General features: G+C 38.4%; 1 long non-coding RNA gene across 1 annotated transcript; it reads left to right on the top strand.

Moving 5' to 3' along the window:
• Nucleotides 1-630: 630 nt before the first annotated feature.
• Nucleotides 631-7403, top strand: LOC127452027 (uncharacterized). The gene is made up of 3 exons (XR_007899188.1): nucleotides 631-3053; nucleotides 3497-3667; nucleotides 3844-7403. It is a non-coding gene; the product is annotated as an uncharacterized LOC127452027 (long non-coding RNA).
• The last annotated feature ends 146 nt before the right edge of the window (nucleotides 7404-7549 follow it).

Raw genomic sequence — 7549 nt, 5'->3', positions numbered from 1 at the left:
TTAAATGCATTGGTGTTGAGTCTATAGACAGCGCAAATGCTACAGGCCTCTCAAGATAGTAGATCTGGAAGGGTAAATCTGAGATAACAGTCTTGGACGTCACAGCCACGGCCAATGGAAAAACAATCTCGATTTGTAAATCCGAAAGCACATAACGATTAATCCCTGGAGTCAACTGAGGGCCTTCAGTCACAGGCACCATCTATACTGGTCACGTAATAAGATTAATTTACTGCATGTCTCTGGAAATAGATTATTAGATTTTACCAAACAAATGACATATGCTTTCATTCATTTCTTTTACTCACTTCTTAGCAACTTCTCAGTCCTTTGCTAATGCAGAAGTAATGGTGTTGTTGGTTCGAAACCGGTCGGACCCCTAAATGAATCCATTGGAGGAAAGAAGCTGCTTTGGGCATTTTCCCTGCTGAAAAAATCTTAAACCAGTTTAAGCTGGTTTGCTGGTCTTAGCTGGTTTAAGATGGTCCTTAGCTAGATTAAACTGGTCTCCCTGCCTGAGAAGCTGAAAAGTGCCTGAAATCCCCTTTAAATGACCCAGGAGTCTGGCCCGACCAGGCTAGAAGACCAGCCAACAATCAGGATTGTTTGGTAATTAACCAAAATAAAAAACTAAAATACTGCTTGTTGATATACTTGTATGCACTCGTAACCATTAATATATCCCTCCTGGGGGTGAAAAAGCAGATTAAACCAAGATAAATCCCAAGGTAGTTTGCTGGTCTTAACTGATTTAAGCTGTTTTTGATGGTCTCCCAACCTCCCCAGCTGACAAATGCCCCAAACCTCTCTAAAACCATCTCAACAGACCAGTCTAACCAGCTTTACCAGGCTACAAGAGCCACTAACAACCTTAGCTAAGGCTGGTTTAAAGGTGCACTCATTTAAAAAGTTTTACTTCTAAACAAATTAATTTTGAAGCACATGTTAAAATAATGAGCACTAACATTAGATAAAGACTCCAGTCAGATCTGTAACCATATAAAAGCTTCTTTATTCTACATGGAGAGGGTCCTCTCATGGGGGCGGCCATGTTTGGATCACATGATTTGCCGAATACTACTCGCTTAAGGCCTCGATATACTTCCGGAGAAGTTCTTCTTCGTTCAGGGGTAAAAAGATGTTTTAAACAGCCGAGCAACGGTATACTGTTTATGAACATTCAGACACAGGCCACACCGCTGTGAGAGGTGTATAGAGGAGCATTTAAATATGAGGATGCTACATGTAAAACCTTCACTGATATGACAATAAAATGAGGTATCAATGACTTTATGCCTCATTCAATGTGAGAATTCATATGAGGTCAGTAAAAGAAGCTGTTTTAACCACTCGATGATGATTTAAAGTAATATATATGCAATACAAAATGTTTAAATTGTCTTGTTTACATTGTGAATTCATGACACTAATGCGCTAACATGCTATACACAGCCGTAATATGCACCAGTTTCACTGTGCTATTGTAATTTATGATAACACTGATACTACAGCAAAGACCATGTATAAAAGAGTGTTAATATTCAGAATACAGACAAAAGAATGATGATAGAGGCGTATCTTACTTTGGGCAGATGTGTGAATGGCTTTCGCTGCAGATGGCACAGAGTAAATGGGCAATTGAGAGTATTTGAGTAGATTTGATTCCTTTTGTAGACTAATTAAACAAAACAAAAAATAGCATGACATGTTCTTGGAAAATGTCACTATGCAAACGCTCATACTGATGTAGGTAAATTTGCATGCTAATAACTCCGCACGCCGGTGTTTTCATGTTGAATACTGACTGGACAATGTAAACAAAGTAGTAGGTGGAGCTTCAGGTCACACCTACCGATGACATGGATCACTGGTATCAAGAGGGTGTTTAGTAGCCGGTTAAAAGTTTTCCTAAAAGTTCGCCCAGGCAAGCTGTTACAAACCACTGAAACGAACGCAAAAACACAGACAGATTTTGTTCTAAATGACGTCATACCCATTCGTTTTTCGATTTCGTATGAAGTATATCGGGGCCTTTAATCTCAGTAACCAGCCTGTTATTGGACACTTTCACGCATGGATTAAATTAATCATGGCTGACAGTGAAAAGTGAATTTCTACATTGGCATCTGAACCTAAAAACTATTGATTTTGAAGGATGCATCCACAACACTAGGTGTCAGTGTAACCAGTCCTGCTCGACCCGCTCCGAACTGGATTCGAACTGAGGTCTCTTGCATGGAAGGTGGGCGCGATAACAAGTAGGCTAAAGGCTACAACCTCTAACATCAGTTGCTAGTGCACCTCTTGAGGCCAGGGGAGTGAGGTTTACACACTGCACAGCTACCTACCAGCTGGCTCCCGTTACACTCAACCCCCTAAACCTCACTCCCATCTGGGTGATGGCACCACTGTACCACCAATGCTGCTCAACCCACTCTGAGCGAGATTCGAACTGGGGTCTCCTGCATGGGAGGCTTGCGAGCTAACAAGGAGGCTAAAGGTTGCAGCCTCTAGCGTCAGACACTAGTGCGCCTCTTGAGGCCAGAGGAGTGAGGTTTAAACACTGCACAGCTACCTACCAGCTGGCTCCCGTAACACTCAACCCCTTGAACCTCACTCCAATCCAGGTCACGGCACCACTGTACCACCAATGCTGCTTGATCCGCTCTGAACGAGATTCGAACCAGGGTCTCCTGCATGGGAGGCGGGCAAGCTAACAAGGAGGCTAAAGGTTGCAGCCTCTAACGTCACTCGCTAGTGCGCCTCTTGAGGCCAGAGGAGTGAGGTTTACACACTGCACAGCTACCTACCATAACACTCAACCCCCTAAACCTTACTCCCATCCGGGTCATGGCACCACTGTACCACCAATGCTGCTTGACCTGCTCTGAACAAGATTCGAACTGGGGTCTCTTGCATGGGAGGCAGGCGAGCTAACAAGGAGGCTAAAGGTTGCAGCCTCTAGCATCACTCGCTAGTTCGCCTCTTGACGCCAGAGGAGTGAGGTTTACACACTGCACAGCTACCTACCAGCTGGCTCCTATTACATTAGTGTAAGTCCAAGAGGACAAATTCAATAAATTACTGAGTGCATTTTTAAGATGTTTTTGTTTTTCAGTAGGGCAAGAATCGCTCAAATTTCTTCAGAAAATGTGAAATTCTAGTTATTTATATTGTTTGACCTATAAAAAAATTGGTAACCATTTAAAATAAGGTTATATTTGTTAACATAAGTAAATGCATAAGTTATCATGAACTAACAATGAACAATATAGTTTGTACAGAATATATTAATCCTGGTTAATGTTAATTTATAAAGATACAATTGCTCAGTTACTTCATAAGGCATTAACTAATGTTAAAATACACAACTTATAATTTTAGGTGTGTATTAGTATATTTTGAAATTAACATTAAAGGGATAGTTCACCCAAAAATGAAAATTCTCTCATCATACCCTCATGTTATCTAAGATGTGACTTTCTTTCTTCTACAGAAGCCAAATGAAGATTTTTAGAAGAATATCTCAGCTCTGCAGGTCCATACAATGCAAGTGAATGGTGATCAGGCCTTTGAAGCTCCAAAAAGGAGATAAAGTCAGCATAAACATAATCCATAAGACTCCAGTGGTTTAATCAATCTTCTGAAGCGATACAGTCGATTTTGGGTGAGAAACAGACCAAAATATAAAAAAAATGTCATCGTACATCTTGCAATTGCAGTCTCCAGTCATGATCATGATTACACATTCAAGCTCGATTACACTTCCTAGTGCTTGACGCATGCGCAGAGCACTAGATGGCGCTATTGACCTGTTTCAGTGACGTCACTTTTTCCCAACAGCCGCCATATTTGTGACCATCAGCGGGAGGAAACAATGGCGATGAATGGAAAAACACCCGTAAAACGATATCAAGAAAACCCTCAAAAATCGCTTTTGATCCATGCCAAGTCCCAGGAAAGGTGTATACAGGTCTGAGGTCAGCACAAATATTGGCAAATTTGACTTTCGTAGACATTTAAATATATTTCATCCATGATTTACCTCCGTACACGGGCGAGTCTGTTGTGACCGGCGAGTACACGCCTACCGGTACATCACATTAAATATATACTATATATTCACATTATAGTGCTTTTTCATTCATTACAATGCGTTACAATTATCACATACCTTTATACAGTCTGGGTGTTATGTCTATGTGCATTTCCAGTTTAATTGTATCCAAATCGATGATATTATAAATATAATTGACAAGTGCACAGATAACTGACATGTCTGAATAAATGAGCAAAGACCCACAAGAGTTTTATCCGTGCTCTCCCCCTTCATCGCTGCTTGACTTTCAAGTGGCACGGTGAAATGAAGCCGTGCCACTTGAAAGATAAAACTTTCATTGGAATTAAAATTACATTTTGGCTCTGGTAATTAAACAGCAGTATCACCTTTTCAACATTTATAAATAGAAACAAAAATTTAGCCGCATCCCACAGCGCCTGTACATGTAGTTGACTGATGTTAATGAATCCAGCATTATTTTGAAGCATTTCTTAAAAAATCCTCAGATGTTTTTCTTCACATAAATTTGTCCTAAATAAAATTAAATAAAAAAAAATTCGCCATTGTATTTTACCCTCACTTTAAAGAGTTAACAATGAGTTGTAAAGGTGAAATGTGGCGCTTCTAGTGTCACTGTCTATAACTGTTTTCAAACAGGTTTTCTGAACTGCTATCAGTTCAACAATGGTGCCGTGTCAGGCTGCTTATACAAACAGAGCCACACAATTACACTTTAGGTTAAATCAACCTACAAATGTCTTTCTTACAGTTGTCTCTAAACTGGGATACTAGAAAGTATTTTAATATTGACAAATTTTCACACATCAGCTTTAAGGATTATTCTCAACACCAATTCAACATAAAATGGAAATGGAAAGAAAACTCTCTGCCTTTTATCACTATTCAACTAACAACTTAAAGTTCAACGACTTGTGACCTATTTATAAAGCCGCCCATGTTTCTCAGCGCTCAGAGAGGAAGCAGGCGTGCAGAAGTTGTGCTGAATCCATGTGGATGTGAGAGGGGCAGGAAAAGAGAGCTTGTGTAATTGAACGGACAGTTCAGCAGAACTGCAGTTGAGAGGGAAAGGTCAGCGCCAGCCGGCTCTACTGGGTGGACCGGGAGGAAAAACCTTCACTGCCAGAATTCCTGTAATCTTCACTGACCATCACACGGCAGAGTCGCCTCCCGTCGTGGCCTTTCACCTTTTCCCTAAATCAACCTGTTTCCTGCTCAAACATTCACACGCTAGCTCATCTTTAGAGTTTCTGGTGGAGAGCACGCTCGGTTTGAGAGCAATTACCTGTGGTTTGGTAAGTGTACGAGCCCATTTGGGAAATGGAAAGAGAGCACATGGAAAGAAATTGTTCAGGATTGTTAGAGGGACGGTTCACCCAAAAGTGAAAATTCTCTCATCATTTACTCACCCTCATGTGATCCCTGATGTGTATGACTTTCTTTCTTCTGCAGAACACAAATGAAGATATTTAGAAGAATATCTCATCTCTGTAAGTCCATACAATGCAAGTCAACCAGGTCCAGAACTTTGAAGCTCAAAAAAGCACATCAAAGCAGAATAAAAGTAATCCATACGACTCCAGTGGTTTAATCCATGTCTTCAGAAGTGATATGAGAGGTGTGAGTGAGAAACAGATCAATATTTAGGTCCTTTTTTACTATAACATTAAATGACAACATTAAATTGAACATAAATGTATACTTAATATTCACTAATAAACTAGAAAACACCTTATTTTATATAACTGAAAAGAAATATGGTTATAAAACACTAGCAATACACTAAATATTTCGCTTGAAATAGACCGCAAAGTCACTTTAAAGCTGTGAATCAGTAAATCATTTATATCAACTAGTTCATTTACAAGCTCAAAAAGCACATAAAGGCAGCATAAAAGTAATCTATACGACTCTAGTGGTTTAATCCATGTCTTCAGAAGTGATAGGATAGGATATTTAAGTCTTTTTTTTTTACTACAAATTCTCCTCCCTGCCAGTAGGTGGCGATATGCACGAAGAATATGAATCGCTAAAAACAAAAGAACAAGAGGGTGGAGATTTATAGTCAAAAAGGACTTAACCCTTCTGTGAACTGTGATAATTACATTAATTAGAGAACAGCTTTCTGTTATGACACCTGGCCTGTTTGACAGTTATGACCCTCTGGATTTATTACCTGAACATTTAACTTCAGTCAAACAATGAACAGTGACAGTTCAGGGACACAAACTGAGTTTTTGATATAATCTTTCAAAGCAAATTAAATTACAGCGTCATAGAAATCTGTTCCTGGCTTTTATGTGTCTCATTTTGTTCCATCATACAGGCCTTTTCTGCGAGGGGGACGAGGAAGGCTGAATTAGATCTTGAGCTAGTGTAAACGCAGGCGCTAAATGGACTGTTGCATCAGATGGCAGGGTGAACTTTACCAGATGTTCCAAAGCATTTATCCACCAATTACGCTTCAAGAGTTTCCTGGAAAACTGCCTGCTTGGGGTTTGTCAATTATCCTCACATTCAGGTCACACAAAGAGAATTGCATGACAGGAATGTCAAAACAAATAAGGATGATCCATTTCCTGTTTCATGAAATAAATATTTTGACTTAAATGGATCAGTGGGCTTTTAAAATAACCAGTGTAATTAAATTGTTATAACATAAACTGATTTCTGGTTATAACCATATTTTGTTGTTACTGTATTTAACTAAATGTCCATATTAGTGGAAAAACATATTTTAACATGCATTAGGATGATTGATTCCCTAGAAAATATGATGGTCATATTTAACCAAATCATAAAACAAAATGTAATTATATTTTGCATGAACAAAATAGAGCCTACATTGAGAACCATTAAGATTTTGTGTCCGGATGTTTTCAAAGGTTTTTCTCTTTCCCGTAACAGTTTATTTTTTTTTTTATTTTATTTTTTTTTTTTTTTAACTGAATTGCTGTAAAAAGATGCTGTTGTATATATATATATTATTTATTTATTTTTTTTTTTGAAATCAGGAAAAATGAAAGGCAGTACCAAGGAAGTGCTGAGATGTATAAATACTTTACCATTTAAATTATATATCATTTTGTTCACATTTCAGTATCACAATCACAATCTTTGTGTGTGTGTGTGTGTGTGTGTGTGTGTGTGTGTAACGGTAATGAGAATTGGGGGGTAAAATATGTGTAACACAGTCATGAAAATAATGTCACAATGAAAAAAATCATAATGTCCCTAAAAACATGCTTCATTTTCTACATGCAAAATATAATTTCTTATTTGTTTATTTTAATTTTGCACTGAAAAAAATAAAATAAAAATAAAACGGGAAAACACAGGTTGTCTGATTTACTAAATCATATTATCGTGTTTCTGTTCTAAACTTTCTTTGCTTTCATCTGTAAAATGTGCACTCTACTAGACTAAATTATGTGAATGCGAAACCAATCAAGTACGTTCAATAAAAGTGCA

Source organism: Myxocyprinus asiaticus, chromosome 14 (assembly GCF_019703515.2).
Source record: "Myxocyprinus asiaticus isolate MX2 ecotype Aquarium Trade chromosome 14, UBuf_Myxa_2, whole genome shotgun sequence".
Taxonomy (NCBI): Eukaryota; Metazoa; Chordata; class Actinopteri; order Cypriniformes; family Catostomidae; genus Myxocyprinus; species Myxocyprinus asiaticus.
The sequence above is the reverse complement of the archived record's forward strand: the minus strand, read 5'-3'. Positions and strand labels throughout refer to the sequence as shown.